At 49.6% G+C, this 16,176-nt stretch overlaps 1 long non-coding RNA gene across 1 annotated transcript in view; it reads right to left on the bottom strand.

Moving 5' to 3' along the window:
• Nucleotides 1-11,216, bottom strand: part of LOC111740537 — a 22,968-nt gene extending 11,752 nt beyond the window's left edge. Inside the window, exon 1 of the long non-coding RNA XR_002780634.1 lies at nt 11,103-11,216. This is a non-coding gene — a long non-coding RNA (uncharacterized LOC111740537). The remainder of the gene's footprint in view (nt 1-11,102) is intronic.
• Nucleotides 11,217-16,176: the final 4,960 nt, after the last annotated feature.

Below are 16,176 nucleotides of genomic sequence, written 5' to 3' on the forward strand. Positions count from 1 at the left end.
GGAAGACTCAGAAACACCCTTCCCAGACTCCATTCACCGACATGTGCGTGACCACACCGGCCTCGACACTCACTGCCGCCTGCCAGCTCCCCTCTCCCAGGAAGACCCACTCTGACCCCAGACTCTGTCTCCACTCCTCTGGCGCTACACACCTCCAAACAAAACCGAGGTTGGGGGTGGGGGGAAGTGGACCTCCCTGTGCATGACTTTCTTGTCCCAAAACTTAAATGCTACCAGCAAACCCCTAAGAGCTCCACATGGGGAAGTTCGACTCCCTTGCTAAGATGATGGGAGGGAAACACTCACCTCAGTCTCTGGAGTCTCTCACGACAGCCAGAACAAGGCATGAAATAATAGATCCATTAATGTATCAATAGAGTATCCCCCCCACCCCGCCCCACTCGAGTGAAATAAACAAAGCAAGGCTTTTCTGACGAAAAAGAGCCAGGGTCCTACGTCCCTATTATCTACCCCTATGATCCCTGAGGGTCAGTGGTTTTGAAAACTACCAAATGCTACACCACCCACCCCTACTTGCACACTTTCTTTTCACAGATGAGGAAATTGGAGTGGTTTCTCCAAGGTCAGCCAGTTAATCAGACCCTGAGGCTAGCAAGAGGCTGCCTTCAGCACTAATAGGATCCGTCATTTGACAGCAGAAGCCTCTTCCCCCTCATCAGGTCCCTGACACCTCCCCAAGGGCTCTCAAAGGGGCAAAGAGAAAGAAGGAGCCAGACTCAAGAGTCACCACAGAGAAGAGCCTCCCTACCCTATCAATGACGGGTGTGGCTGGTTTCATTTATTGTTGTTATCTGCTCATGGTCTGAGCCCTTCCATGCTGAGCCTGCTGAATAATGGGAGGAGATCTGGGCCTGAGAGCTGAGATCCTCCCCACCCCAGCCCACCTAGCAGAGGTTAGAATGAAGGGTGGACAAGACACCCAGGAATCTTCCAAGCGGGACTCATCTTCCATGAGCTGTCGGAAATGCCACCAGGGCCTGGAAGACATTCACTTAACATGAAACATTGTTCTTGGCAAAGGGGAAGGAAACTGTATCAAGAGACCAGTACAACCAAGTGCTGGCAGGAGCTGTGGTACCTGGAACTCACTGGTGAGAAGCCTGGAATTCTTAATACAAAACTGCAGAAAGTCTGAAGCCATCTGGTTAACAGGTAAGAAGGAAATAAGTATTTTGCTTTTGAGAAAACTGATTCATGCAAAAGCTTTAATATGGAGAAAGAATATCAGTCTGGACGGTCTATGACATGCCACAGTAACAAATAAATCCTGCAATCTTAATAAGATTCATCTTAGTCTTGGAGGCTTAGTATAACAAAGATTTATTTCTCACTCACAAGATGTGTGGTACATGTCAGGAGACCCTTCTCTATCCTGCGCCTCTGTCCTGTAGACACATGGCCTTCAAGGGAAGAGAAGAGAGAGATGAAAAAAAGCATATGCATCTTAATGGCCTCCATGTAGAAATGGCTCTCATCACTTCCGTCATGGGCCATGGGAAATAACCAGACACATGGCCCTAGGGTCATTACAAGGAAGGCCAGCATATGTAGGGAGCACATGGATATTGGATGAGAATCTCAGCCACATCAGTGTTAAATACTCAGCTCTTTTGCCCGAATGTCTGGCCTTGTTCCTGGGGTACTGAGCCACCTACAGCCAAAATTTAACAAAGGCATGAGCCAGTAAGCTACCAAAGGAGCATGTGGTTCTGCCTACCTGAGGCCCCTCACGGCAACGATACACCCAGAAAGAGTAGGAAACTGTGGCTCACGGTAGTTCGTTCATCCAATAAATGCTCATGGAGCACTTACTATGTACTGGCCCCATAGTGAAGATACAACGATGTCTCAGACAGATACAGATCTTGCTCTCAAAGAACTTAGTGTCTAATGTGGAGACAGGCACCGATCGAATTACATCACTAATGTATAGCAACGAGCTAACGTGAGTGTATACAGGAAGAGAATAGGGCACCGAGCAGCATGTGAACGGCCCAAGCCTCGCGTGGGTGGGCCCACGCAGACTTCTCTGCAGAAGTGATGTGCAGAGCAAGCCGAGAAGGATGAATAAGGGGAAACCAGGCAAACGAGGCACCCAGATGAGAGGGAATGTGCTCTGGGGGCAGGCACAGTGCGTGCAAAGGCCCCAGGGAGGGAGGGGACACAGAGTGTTTGCTGGAGGAGCCCCCAGGTGGCCGGCCTGGCCGGGCTCAGAAGGCCGGACTGCCACGGGGACGTCACTGGAGTGGAAAGCTATGGGTTTTACTTTTAAATGAGGGCAGAGTTGTCAGAGTTCAGCACTGACTCTTCATTCAAAAGTCAAAGGAAATGTCTGTGGGTCCTTCTTGGTGTTGGCACTTTGTTCTTGAGGAGTCTCTCCCAGCTCCCACATGGCCTTGTCGCCAAAGTGAAGGTCCCAGACAAACCCTCAGCAAGGCTTCCAAAGAAAATGTGCAGAAAAAAGAAACAAACTTACTGGAAAAGAGAAGACTATATATTTATAAAAAGCCTTCTTTATACTGCCAAATGCTTCAGATGCTTCGATCCTATAAACATCTCTTCAGGAAAAAAAAAATGTTTAAAAGAAAGAAATTAGGGGTGAGCAGCTTATCAGGGAGACCGAACGTAAAAGGTGCCCCAACAGCCCAGGAGACACCGAGACCCTGAATGTGAACCAAGAGGGAGCTGCTCGGGCTGAAGAAGACCCTGAACTTGAGAGGCACTGGAGTCTGCCCCTCAGGGGACCACACTCCCTGAGGGATGCCAGAGGCCCTGGGCCTATCAGGCTCAGGGGAACTGTCCCCGGCCTCGACTTCCAGCCTCCTCCTACTCGACTGCCTTTCACTTGCCCAGCTCCAGCGCCTCCGACCTTTCCCAGTCCCTCACGGCTTCTCACAGGCTCTCCTCGCCCCAGACGCCCCTCCTTCCCCGCTCCCTCCTCCTTCCTCTCAGGAGACCTTCCCTGGCTCTCAGACACTCTGTGCCTCCCTAGCATCCTAGCATCCTGTCCTTCATCCATCATAATACGATAAAGACCTTTGATTGTTATCCCTTCTTCCCCCGAAGCAGCGCCCACTTCTGCATGGCCCGCCACTGTTTCCTTGGAGCCCCCCCGCACAGTGCCTGACACATCGCGGGGCTATTTCCTGAATGAATGAGCAATCCAACCGCAGCACTAGGATGCAGTTTTCTAAGAGCCAGGAGTTTGTGTCTCGTTTGTTCATGGCTATATCTCTAACACCTAGCACAGTTTTTGTTAGATGGATGAATGACCTTCTGAGCCAGTAAGGTCAAGTTAGATGACTTCATTTTACAAGTGGAGAAATCAAAGACCTGCCCACAGTTCCACAGCTCAAACAGCTGGGCTGGGCTCCCAGTGCCAATAAGGGATGTCATCTGTAACGTTCTGCCTGTCTCTTTTTTTTTGGGGGGCGGTTGGGGGGCTGGGGAGGAAAGCACATGCAGATATTGACCCTTTCCAGAAGCAGCTGCCCAAAGTATGTATATATTTATAAATGCATTTATTTGTTTACTCCCTGCCCTGCTCTACAAAAAACTGGAAGCAGTTTGCACTGCAGCTCACGTCAATGCTGTGTTTTTCCAAACTCAGGAATAAGACAGGAAGTAAAAGCAACCTGTTCAGAAGGAGGGGAAATGGCACCACAGGCAGAACCAGTTTCCTGGGCCAGAGCAGAAAAGCTGCAACAGAGAGAATTTTCTCTATAATCGAATCACCAAAATTAGTGACTAAAAGGAACAGAGCAGATGTGGAAGACTTCATTCTTGCCGAAGAATTTGGCACAACGTCTCAAGGAACTGAATTTGCAAAATACTTGCGTAAGAACAGTGTCACGTGTAATAAAAATCTGGCTGCGGGGGCCACAGATAAGGGCCATGCTGACAGCCGAACCCGCCAAGTGATGGGGTACCGGCTGACACAAAGCTCCTCCTCCTTATCGGCAAGGGACAGCAGAGGGCGCCCCGAGGAAGCTGCAGCCACAGTGACGATAAAGCACGGTGCATTTCCCCGCAGCAGTCAACTTTCTAAAGCCCTTTCGGCCACATCATCTTATCTGGTCCTCCCCACCCAAGGTAGAGGCTCGAAAGAGTCACGTGATCTCCCAAGTTCACAGAGCTTACGAGGGGCTGAAGCCCAGCTGTGAGGTCCACTGCTTCCCACCCACTGGCTGTAATGAGGACTGGGGGAGCAGCTCCTTATGGGAAGGACACTTAGCTCTTTCGGGACACGAGGGCATCGTATTTTTAATGTCCACAAGGTACTGTTACCCGGCTACATCAGTTAGTGCCCCTAGTGAGCATTTTCCAGTGAGCATTTCCTGCTCACTGGACTCAAGGGGAGGGGATAGAGACTGCAGAGATTTGCCTCCGATCTAACCACGGATGCTTTTCTAAAGAGCCTGAGATTTTTCATGAGCTATGTCCTTCCTGTTTGTCCCAGGAAATAGGTACGATCGTGTCCCCAGCTGAGTCCTCAGTGCTCTCCCCCCAAACCTGGCTCCCACCCACTGCTCTTCACCACGGCAAATGCCACCATCCAATTTTATAAACCAGAAGGCTCCAGTCATCTTTGACACCTCCCTCTCCCTCTCCCTCAGCTCCCAAATCCAGTCCGCCGCCAAGTCCATCCGACCTCCTCAGTACCGTCCAATTCCACTCCCTTGACCGCACCTCACTCCCTCCACCCCACTCCAAGCGATCATTAAGTTTTGCTTGAGATGATCCCAACAGCTTCCTGCCGCTGTTCCCACTTCCCTCCAGCTCCCGCCATCCTGTCCTCCACACTGCAGCCAGAGGGAGCACACGATCTGCCACCCCCCTGCCTAAAATGCTTCCACAGTTCCCACTGCACCAAATCTCTAACACACCAACGAGACCCGGCGTGATAGGGCCCCTGCCTGTTCTGATCGACAGGATTGAAGATTGGGGGAAGGGAAGTCCAACAACAGACCTAGCCGTGGGAAGGGCTCGCAGGGGAGATGCCCCGGCCTCCATCTCTTCTCAATTGTCTGCTCAATGAATGGTGGGTAGACCATGGAAGAGTCATGAGCGGGAGCATCAAGAAAGTAAATGAGCAGCGTTGGGCCCACAGCGGCGTGAAGGGGGAGGCAGGTTGGTGACCCCAACCTGATTACAGAATTGGTAGAGCTTCATAAAGCATCACCTCACTAACTAAAGGCCCACCATGCTCCTGGCTGAATGTCGGGATGAAAGCATAGTCTTTGACCTCACGGAGCTCAGCGTCTAGGAAGCAAACAGTTCTGTAGACGCTTCATTGCAATTCGGTAGTTAAGCGCTAGAATGAAGGTAAGACCGTGTGGAGCAGAGGAAGGACAACTGACCTCCGGGGCAAGTCCGAGCGGGGGCTGCTCAGAGACAGTGCCGCCGAGGGCTGCATCTGACCCAGCCAAAAAAGCGTGTTCCATTTCCAGCACGCGCCCATCGCAGCCTAGGGCAGCTTTTGTTGTCATTCGGTGACACATGGAAACAAAACAGAAGCGCAGTGACCCAAGGTGGTCCGTCGAGTAGCCAAACCAAGACCAGAAGACTGTGATGCCGCCTCTTCACATCCAGAGAGCTTAGCCAGAAGAAAACTGGAGACAGCAAGTCAGAGGACCTGAAGCCAGAGCATCCTGAGGCTGCCATCCCACAAGCTACGCTGGGTTGGACGGTGTCCCCCCAAAATTCATGTCCACTGGCAACCTCAGAACATGACCCCACTTGGAAACAAGGTTTTTGCATATGTAATCAAGTTACAATGTGTGGGCCTAATCCAACAACTAGTGCCCTTGTAAAGAAGCACACGGGGAGATGAAGCCACGTGACCATGAAGGCAGATTGGAGTGATGCAGCTACGTGCCAAGGAGCACCAAGGACTGCCAGCAACCACCAGAAGCTAGAAGAAATGAAGAAGGATCCTCCCCGAGAGCTTTCAGAAGGAGCATGGCCCTGCCAGAACCTTGATTTCAGACTTCCGGCTCCAGAACGCGAGAGAATAAATTTCTGTTGTTCTAAGCCACTCAGTTCGTAGTCATTTTTTTGCGGCAGCCCCAAGAAATTAACACATGTGCTTAGAGGACCAAATCCATGAAGCAACTGAGTGAACGGGCCTGGTGTCAGAAGGGGGCCTGGAGGTGGACTGCACCACAGAGCAGAGCCACAGAGAAGGGGCAGCGGTTGCCAGCTCCAGCCACCTGCTGCCAGGGGGCAGTGATGCTGCCAAATACGTCCATTTTTCTAGAGAAGGAAGAAATCTATATACTTTTCTACGAAATCCATACTTTTATATGAAAGCTCTGACTTCTTAATGTTATTTGTTTTGTTCTTGTTTTTCTGCTTTTTTAAATCTGTGAGGACCAGATAAGGCCAGACCAACCTCCCCGTTGGCAGAGCCCCGTGAGACAAGGTGATTTATTCTCATGACTCTTAAGTGAGAGCCAGGACTGAAACCCACACTGCCACACAGCCTTCTCTCCGCTGGAGAAGCAGGTGTCAGCTCACCCCGCGTAAGACACACACTTTTGATGAGAGGGGCCAGCTCCTGAGCCAGCGAGAACAGGCACAGACCAAAAATGTCCTCATTGTTCCTGACATCTTGGTGTTCAATGCCTCCTGCTGGGCTAGATTCCCAGAAGAAGCTACCCGGTTCACAGCAGAGAAGTCCCTCAGCCACAGAGAGAGAAGAGGCTGGGTCAGGGCCTGGAGAGGCCTGGGACGTGGAGACAGGAAGGCTGTGCTACAAGTGTGGCATCTGTAGGAAGTGATGGGAAGAGCCTCACCTGGCAGCATCGGTGAGTCTTCAGCAGCAGGCAGTTCCCACAGGTTACAGGGCAGGCCGGCTAGGTAGGGAGAGCCTGTTCCTAGCAGTGAGCACAGAGACATCTGAGGTAGCACCAGCCAGTTTCTGCAGGAGAGTGGGAGCACAGCTGTGCTGATGAGATGCCAGGGAAGGCAGGCGTCCCAAAGCTCTTGGAAGTGAGGAGAGAGGATGATTTGGCTCTTTAGACAATGCCCGTGAAACCAAACGTCAGCAGCCCCTGCAAGATGCGCCTCTGTGCCCATGAAGATGGCGGCACCGATGTCACGACCACGTTACATATTCAGAGACCTCACACCCTCACACTCAGAGCAGCATCTTCTCTTGTGTGATAAGGATGCTTCTTGGGAGAAGAGGAAAGAAATAAAGGCAGTGATTTTTTTTTTTTTTTTTGTCCTTTGATAAGATACAAGGGAACCTTTACTAAAAGTTCTTCCTGAAAATCAAAAATGAAATTCGCAGCACTGCTTGACTCTCGCTAGCTCATTATATCATGCAGCTCAACAGTCCCCGTCCTCCCACGCACACTGGTCTCCACGGAGCCCTGTGGGGCCAGACACAGGCAGATGTGGGCAGGCGGAGGTCTGTGACTCCCACCAGGACCTCCAGCTAGTACAGATGCCCTCATGCCAGGGTGGCTTGGTGAGACCCCTAAACGCACACACATGCACACTTATGCATGCACGAACACACTGCCTGCACAGCAGTAGCTATTAAAGATGAAAAGCAGGGGTAGGTGCGAAAGGACAGCTGCTCCTGCGTTGAAACATGAGGCTATGCAGAGGCAGGCCTCTCCGCTAAGCCCTAATCCCCCTGGCATCCATGCCCTGCTATTTGCATAAGTAAATGGCAGCTCATTAAGAACACATTAGTAGCTCTGTAACCTTGTAAGGAAACCAACCTAGTGAGCCCCAAGCCACTGGAGAGTTCTCTAATTCAGTCATGCAGCCTCGGAAGCACGGAGCAGACTCTCATCTGCCATCTGTCTGTCCAGCTAGAAGGAAAAGAATGGACCCCTATGGAAACACAGAAGAGACTTAATAAATATTTGTTGAAGAATGAACGCTGGTGAGCCAGGTTTGCAAAGGGTAAATCTTACTAAAAATAGAGAAATGTTTGAACTGCAGTGGTTTGGTGAGGCTTTTCGCCCCATGTCCAGCCAAACCCTGAAGGCTTGAGGACAGTGGCTGCCAATCAAAGTCATGCATCCCATCACCCGTTAGCCTTCCTGACATGTTGTCATACGATGACTAGGTCAGGAGGTTGCAGGTGAGTCTCAGGATTTTGGAGTCTTAAAATGCCTCTTGAAATATGGAAACAACCTAAGTGTCAACTGACAGACAAATGGATAAAGAAGATATAGTACATATATACAATGGAATATTACTCGGCCATAAAAAAGAATGAAATCCTGCCATTTGCAACAATGTGAATGGACCTATAGGATATTATGCTAAGTGAATAAGTCAGACAGAGAAAGACAAATACCATAGGATTTCACTTACGCGTGGACTCTAAGAAACAAAATAAATGAACAAACAAAACAGAAACTAATTCATAGATCCAGAGAACAAATTGATGGTCGCCAGAGGGGATGGGGCTGGCGGGAGGGGTGAAAAAGGCAAAAGGGATTAAGAAGCACAAATTCCCAGTTATAAAAACAGTCCCAGGGATGGAAAGCACAGCATGGGGAAGGAATACAGTCAATGACATTATAACGACCATGTACGGGGTCAGATAGGTGCCAGACTTATTGGGGTGACCCCTTCATAAGGTATAGAAATGTCTAACCGGTATTCAGTGTATCTGAAATGAATATAATATTGGAAGTAAACTGTAATTGAAAAACACATTTTAAAGAATCTAAAATAAAGTGACTCTTGGGGATTCCTACTCGGTCCCCTGTTTGAAAACCACTGTCTTTGAGCCGTCCTGCTGGCAGGTGCTGCTCCACAGAAATGCAATGTCAGCAACACCTGGGAGCTTATCAGAAATGCAGAGTCTCGGGCCCAGGGAGCCCTGCGGAGTCAGAACCTGCACTTTAATAAACGCCCTGGTGATCATTTGGCACATGAGGCCCACGGAGCACCAATCCAGAGGCTCCAGGGAGAACTCTGTGTGAGCGGAGTGGGCCCTCTGACTGCAAAGCAGTCCCCCGGGAGTGGCCCGTCACCAGGTAGGTAGTGCTTCAGTCACAGTCTCAAGTCTGCACATCGCCTTCCTAGGACAGGGCACAGAGGTTGTACTCAACGGCCTGCCATGGAGGTCCTTGTCCGGCAGAGGTTTCCAGAGGTCAGAGTGCTGGAACACGCTGGCACCCACGGCACTATGGGGACAGTCACCTCAAAGCTGACCTAAGTGCTCCTGCCTGGCACACGCAGACCCAGCCAAGGGCCGCCTCAGGGGCACAGGCTGCCAGCCTGGGAGCAGCAGGGGAGGAGAGGGGAGGGAAAACCACGGAGTCAGCGAAGCCCAAGTTGGCCCGGGCCACGCCTGGCAGTGACCTGGGAGGCCCCTTCAGCCCTTGGCAGCCAGTCGGGGCGGGCAGGCAGGCTCGAGAGCGTCATGCACCTGGCTGGTGCCCTCAGAAGCTACTAGCGGTTTTGTTGTTCTAGCCGGCTGCCCAGAGTGACCAAGCTAATGACTTCTGGCGTGGTCACACGAGCAGGCCCTGTGTCTGCCAGGAAAAGAGCTGCCCCATCTCTCTTCACACCAGCCCTACCTACCCCTGCAAGCCACAGGCGTTAAAGTCATCATCATGGGTTTTCTCGCGCCTGCCCTCCTCACCCGCTGGGGAGCGTGCCCCAAGGCGAAGGCTCCCGAAACCCTGCAAGTGCCAGCTGTGGCATATTTTTAGCCTAGATCCCTCTGGAAAGTCAACCCACAAAATCCTGCTCTGTCGGCACTGCCTTCCTCCCTTGTCCCAGGAGGAGCAGGTGTTGCCTTGGTAACGCACAGCATGGGGCCGCTGCTCTGGGGACACCTGTATCCCACCCACAAGCACCATCCGGCAGAGGGATCGAGAGCACCCTCACCTTTGGGCTAAGGCCTCCTTCCCCTGTGCAGAGTCCCCAGGGAATGGGGCCCACGAAGGCTTGGGCAGATGTCACAGTGGCCTCCGTAAGGATCCTGGCACTTGGGGCTTTCAAAGCTATCTAAGCTGCCATTAAAACAACATGCAGAGCTGGCTTCAGCGCAGGCCTTTAAATTTTCATGAAATCTCCGCTTGCTGAAGATGGGTTCCTCAGCCTGTTGGGAGTTAATTATTCATGTGAGGGGATTCTGCAGCGTAGCAGGGGGTCAGATCGGGAGGCCCGGCTGCCGCCTCCTCCTCGCTCTGCTTTTTGAAGACCTTTATATTTCTCCCTTGAAAGGGTGTGGGGGTGAGGAGCAAGTGTTGCTCTCAGGCCCGGAATTTCTGGACGGTGGCACCTGCTCCTTCCTTCATTGCTTCTTCACTTTTAATCAGGCACCTGGAAAGATCTGGCCCTGAATCTCCAGTTCATTCCCCTTACTAGTGTCACATTTCTCAACGGCAATGAACTTGGAGTGATGCTGACGGGCTGATAGTTAACTCTGTAGCACAGACACAAGTGCTCTGCAGCTATGCGCTTCCCAAACCCAGAACAAACTGGCTTGAATCCTGCCGGAACTAAGCAACCGCAGGTTCGAATGTGAACTTAGCTGTTCCACCAACTGAAGAAGTCATGACCGTCCCCATTCAGTTAGGTACATCCCACACTTGAGTTCAGTTTCCTGGGGGTCTGAGAACATAAACTGTACTAACAGAACTAACCACGGAGTCTTCAGTCATCTCACTGACTCTTTAACTCTCTCACAATGAAAATAGCTCTATTGGATTTTTTTTCATGGTTATATAAATAATCCCTAGTTATTATAAAATTTTTTTTAACAATATAGAGATGTATTGGGGGTAAAAGTTGGGATCACCTGCCACCCAGACAGAACCACTGCCTGCTTTCGATGTCTAGTCTGCACACACCTCACACTCCTTACACGTGTGCGTGCAATTTTACACAGATGCGATTGCATTATGCACACTGCAGTTTCCTTTCTTTTTGCTGCAGGGTGTTTGTTAGTTTATCTCGCTGTTTCCTCACCTGACCTCCCTACCAGGTACCCAGCGTTAACAGCCTGTCGTATCAGACAGGCTCAGCTACGAGCAAGTCCCCGCGCTCGGATCTGCCCGGAAGGTGTCCTCTCCTGCTCCTGGGGACCAACTCACCACGTTCGCACAGCAGGGGCCAAACACCATTTCAGTCTCTCTTCCACATCCCAGGGAAAGCGATCCTATAAAGCCGTAAGCCACTTCTCTGATAGAAACAATCCAACAGCTGCCTATACCCTGTCAAGATAAAAACAAAGGCTCTGAGGTGGCCCACAAGGGCCTGCATGATCCCCGCTCCTCTCTGTATTACCTCCAGCCAGTTTCCCTTAGTACCGTCCGCTCTGGCGCTATGAGCCGCCCCTACCCCAGGGCCTTTGCTCCTGCCGTTCCCTCTGCCTAAGCCACTCTTTCTCTGGATATTCTCAAGCCTTGCTCCTCTACCTCCTTCAGATCTTTATTTTACTATCGTCTTCTCGGCGAGGCCCAGATTTGCCACAACTAGTAAAATCGTACGATCTTTTCCCCAACATTCCTTTCCCGTCCCTTGTTTTTCTCCAGACACTTACCTGCAGTCGACACGCCATACTTTTTACTTACTTACGTTCCATGTCACCCCACCAGGAGGTAGACTCAGTGATGGCAGGATTGTCGATTGTTTGCACTGAGGTGTCTCCAGCACCCAAAGGGCACCTGCCACAGGTAAGTGCACGCTCAACAGGTGTGTGTGAAGTGAGTAAACCGTGTGATCTTCAGGGTTGAGCAGGGGGCCGAGATAATGGACAAGTGCTTGGTCAGTAGTTGCAAGTTCCTTCTTCAGCTACACTTTCAAGGTCAAATGGTGCCATGAGCCTTGCTGTTCATAAAAGCAGGCTCATGGCTTTTTATTCCTACCCTATGCTCTCTGCTCCTCAGACTCCAGAAGCAACAGACTGCTCCTCTCCAGCTGAGTTCATAGTCCAGATACTCCACCCGGGCACCACACAGAATCTGGGGAGACTCCTGCTTCTGAGTCTTCGGAAGGCTCCCTTCATCAAAGCCCCCATGTGCACCCTTCCATGGGTGTGGCTTCTGTGACTTTCTGTGAAGGCCAGGCAGTCTTTCCGCTCAGACTCAGCTGTGGGCCACAGGCTAGGGGTCCCACATAGTGTGCATCCTGGACTCCTGACCAACACTGCAGCTCACTACACCCTCTCCTGTTCGTTTGCGAGAGTGATGGAGAAATGTTGGCCTCCTTCCTGGGGTACCACAGGTGACTGCAGCAGATATCCTAAGCCTGTGCTTGGTTCGTCTGTCTTATGTTTTGGTTTGTGTCTTTCTCTTACCATTGATGATTATGTAATATGGACTGTCTTGTAAAAGCTTATTACCTGGATAAGAGTTGTAAGGCAACTAATGTATGGCAATTCGACTTCTTTTGAATTGTAATCCGTTCTCCATTTAACTTGGAGAAAGTGGAAGAATGGGGGTGTGGTTGAGAAGACAGTTGATCAAGGTCTCCTCTGCCCCTCTTTGCAGACCTTCTGATATCGGGCTGGAGAATCTGTCTATAGAAAGAAAGACACACACACACACACACACACACCATTCACAACTCAGATGGCAGGAGCCTGAATGCCAAGCTCTTTCTGGCAGAAGGCCATCGGCCCCGACTCCCCACCACACCCAGGATCAGAAGCACAGGAGACTAGAAATTTCTAAATGCCATCCTTGGCCCTGCTATCGCAACACTATCTAGAAGCCAATACATATTCCAGCTGCCACTAGGGCTGGTCCAAGCCAACTTCCTCTCTACTGCCTCCCTCAAGGAAGAACCGGCCCCTTCCAACGCCTTCTACCCTCTTCTTCCAGGGAGAAGCAGCCCGGACTTGTCAACAGTAAGCTCAGGAAGGGAAGAAGACTAGGCCGCCCCGCCAGGCCCGAATCGCTGCCAGCTGACAGGCAGATGGCTCTGTCCATCACAGGAAGCAGGGTGGCCACGGTGGACGCTGGCTCTTTAGTCAGTGTAAATCAGGAGGATTATCTTCTCCCAGGGTGCAGCACAAACTAAATTTTTTAAAACTAAAATATAACTGATTTAGGAGAAATGTGAAGGTGGGAACACTAGTAAAATCTGTAGCTTTACCAGTTGTAGAGTTTTGTTTTGTTTTTTCAATGTAATTATGTCTCTTTCAACTACATAGAGTAATATGAACTCCAAGCCAGACGCGATGCATAAAACAGCTCATTTAATGCTCACAAGCAGTCTGCAGGTACATATGATGATGCCGTTTTATACTGGTGAGCGAACTGATGTTCAGAGAGGTTAGAAGCTAACAGCATAAGTGGGACCCCTGTAACTATTTATATTGCATTGATCTTGGATGGATGGATGGATGGACGGACGGATGGATGGATGGATGGATGGATGGACGGACGGACGGACGGACGGACGGATGGATGGATGGGTGGACAAATGGATGGACAGACAGACAGACGGATGGGTGAATGGATGAGTGGACAAAGAGAAGAAGAAAAGGCAACTGAACCCTATAACTTCCCAGTTATCTAAACCAATGAAATCATGGGGCTGTTTAGAGGAATGAATTAGACTGATCGGTAATTAGCATTTCAGCAGTCAGGAGAAAGAAAGGGGGGGCAAGAGGGGAGGGAACGACCATTACTGGCACCTGAGTTGCGGAGCCAGATGCCACGTTCAAACCTGAGACCCGCCGTCCACTAGCTGGTTCGCCTTGGGCAAGTTAGTTAACCTCTCTGTGCTCCGTTTCCTCATCTGTACAATGGGGATGTTATAACTTATGAGGTTGCCGTGAGAACTAAATGAGTTACCTAAAATAATACATAAAGTATTTAGAAGTTTGCCTCACACCCAGCAAGTGCTCAATGGATGTTGCCATTGTTATCCTCACTTTTTAGGAGGAAACTAAGCCCAGGGTGGGAGATGATGCTCATTCTGTATTATTCCAATTATGTCACTTCCGATATTGATTGTTGGCTTGATTGATTCAGTCAAGGTGCTACAAGAACATCTAAGCCAACTCTAGCCAAATAATTGTCAATTGTGGTGAGGATCTAGGTTTTAAATAAGATCTAGACTTTTCAAATATAGTAGTTGATTTCATTTTCTGTGTTTTCAGTTAACCCATGGTCAACTGTAGTCCAAAAATATTAATGGAAATTTCCAAAAATAAACAATTCGTAAGTTTTAAGTTGTGCCCTGTTCTGAGTAGTGTGGTAAAAGTTTGTGCTTCCTCACTCCATCCACCGGGATGCTGAATCCTCCCTTATCCAGCATATCCCCGCCCGTCAGTCACTTAGGAGCCACCTCGCTGATCAGATCGACTGTCCCGGTACTGCAGTGCTTATGTTCAAGTCACCCTTATTTTACTTAATAAAGGCCCTAAAGAGCAAGAGTAGTGACGCTGGCAATTTGGATGTGCCAAAGAGAAGCCCCGAAGTGCCTCCTTTAAGTGAAAAGGGGTGTGTGTGTGTAGGAAATAGGATACTTGGGGTTCAGTACTATCCCCGGTTTCAGACATCCACTGGGGGTCTCGGAACGTATCCTCTGTGGATAAGCGGGGACTACTGTATTGCTCTTCGGATAACTTTCAGAAGGTGATGAAACAAGGCAGAGACCTTGCTTCAGCAAAGACCGATACACATTTATACCATTTGCTATCACGGGCATTCAGAGACACTCCACAGTGATTAAAATAAAGATGGAGCTGCATTATTTTTAAACCGCTATAAATATTTGTTGGGTAAATGAATGTTAGTGGTTATCCTATTACTCGAGACTTCGTATCCAAAGACCATAACTTCCTCTTAAAACTCAAGGCATTAATTCTGAAGAACTTAAAACAGGTCTAAAATCCTGCATCAGAAACCCTTGGAGCTTGATGCATTTCAGGATTTAGAATTTTCAAATTTTTGAGAGATTAGAGTGCAGATACTTTATACTGTGTAATTCCCCCCGGAGGTCAGGGCTAACACCTCCTGATTAAACAGCCTAACAGAGCTGCAGAGAACTGTGTATGTGAACTGAATACTTATACTGAGTAAGAGTTATAAAGACTATAAGCAGGCCAATATTAGGTCAGGTTTTGCCACCAAATTAGTTTCTTGCAAACAAATAAAAGAGCTTTGAGCTTTCAGAGCTTTTTAGATGTCAGAACAGGACTTAGGGGACTGTGGGCCTGTCTGCAGTGAGTAATGAGCTGGGCTCCGATCGTCCAGTCTGCTGTAAAGAGCTGGGGTTATGTCTCACCAACGTGCACAGAGCACGTACCACCTGGCACTGTTCTAAGCTGGTTCACGTAAATTGTCTCACCTGGTTCTCAGGACAACTATAAAGAGTAAGTAATCGGCCAAGGTCACGCACCAGTGAGGGTAGAGCTGGTATTTAACCTTGACGTCTGAGATCTGCTGATGAAGGTTCCTGACCAGGAGGACTTTTCCAAAATATTCTTTTTCTTCTTTCCTCACTTTTTATTTTTTGGTTCCTGTCTTTTAATAATAGCTTCATTTTTGATATTATTTCCTCTTTGCTCTTCATTGAAACTAGCAGGAAGAGGCGGTGTCCCCAAATTTTTTTTAAATTGTAGACCTTCATCTCGTACTTTTCACAACACACTTTACATCTTTCATGAGGCTCGGGGGGTGCAGCAGAGTCAGCTGCTAACAACTACGAACACATAGGCAGGACTCACCACGACAATTTCTAGGAAACAAAATCTTGCTGAGATTAAAGTATGAACAAAAGAAGTAAAGAGTTGGCTTCAGAACCTCGCTCAGGTGGTCTGAGGTTAAATTTGAGGTCTCTCTGCTCGATTTTGCAAATGCCGGGTCTCTTTTGGTTTTCCCAATCCATTGATCCCATTTGAATCCTTACTGGCTTAGGGAACCCACCAGTCACATGAGACGCACGGTGCAGGACATCAGAACCATTACTTTGGAGCTGGGAGCCATGAATCAGAAGGAGAAGGCAAAGGAGGGCTTTCCAGACCAGAGAAATCGCTTGGTGTGTTTGGAGAATGCAGAGGGTCTGGCCAGGCCAGAGCCAAACTCACAGGCAGGAGATGAAAATGAGGGGGCTGCATCCTGAATTGTTCCAAATGCCAAACGGAGGGATGTGCAGGCCCCGGGACCCCCTGGAGGCCATGGGACACTCGAGAATACTCGAGACCTGTCTGTC

Source organism: Pteropus vampyrus, unplaced genomic scaffold (assembly GCF_000151845.1).
Source record: "Pteropus vampyrus isolate Shadow unplaced genomic scaffold, Pvam_2.0 Scaffold65, whole genome shotgun sequence".
Taxonomy (NCBI): domain Eukaryota; kingdom Metazoa; phylum Chordata; class Mammalia; order Chiroptera; family Pteropodidae; genus Pteropus; species Pteropus vampyrus.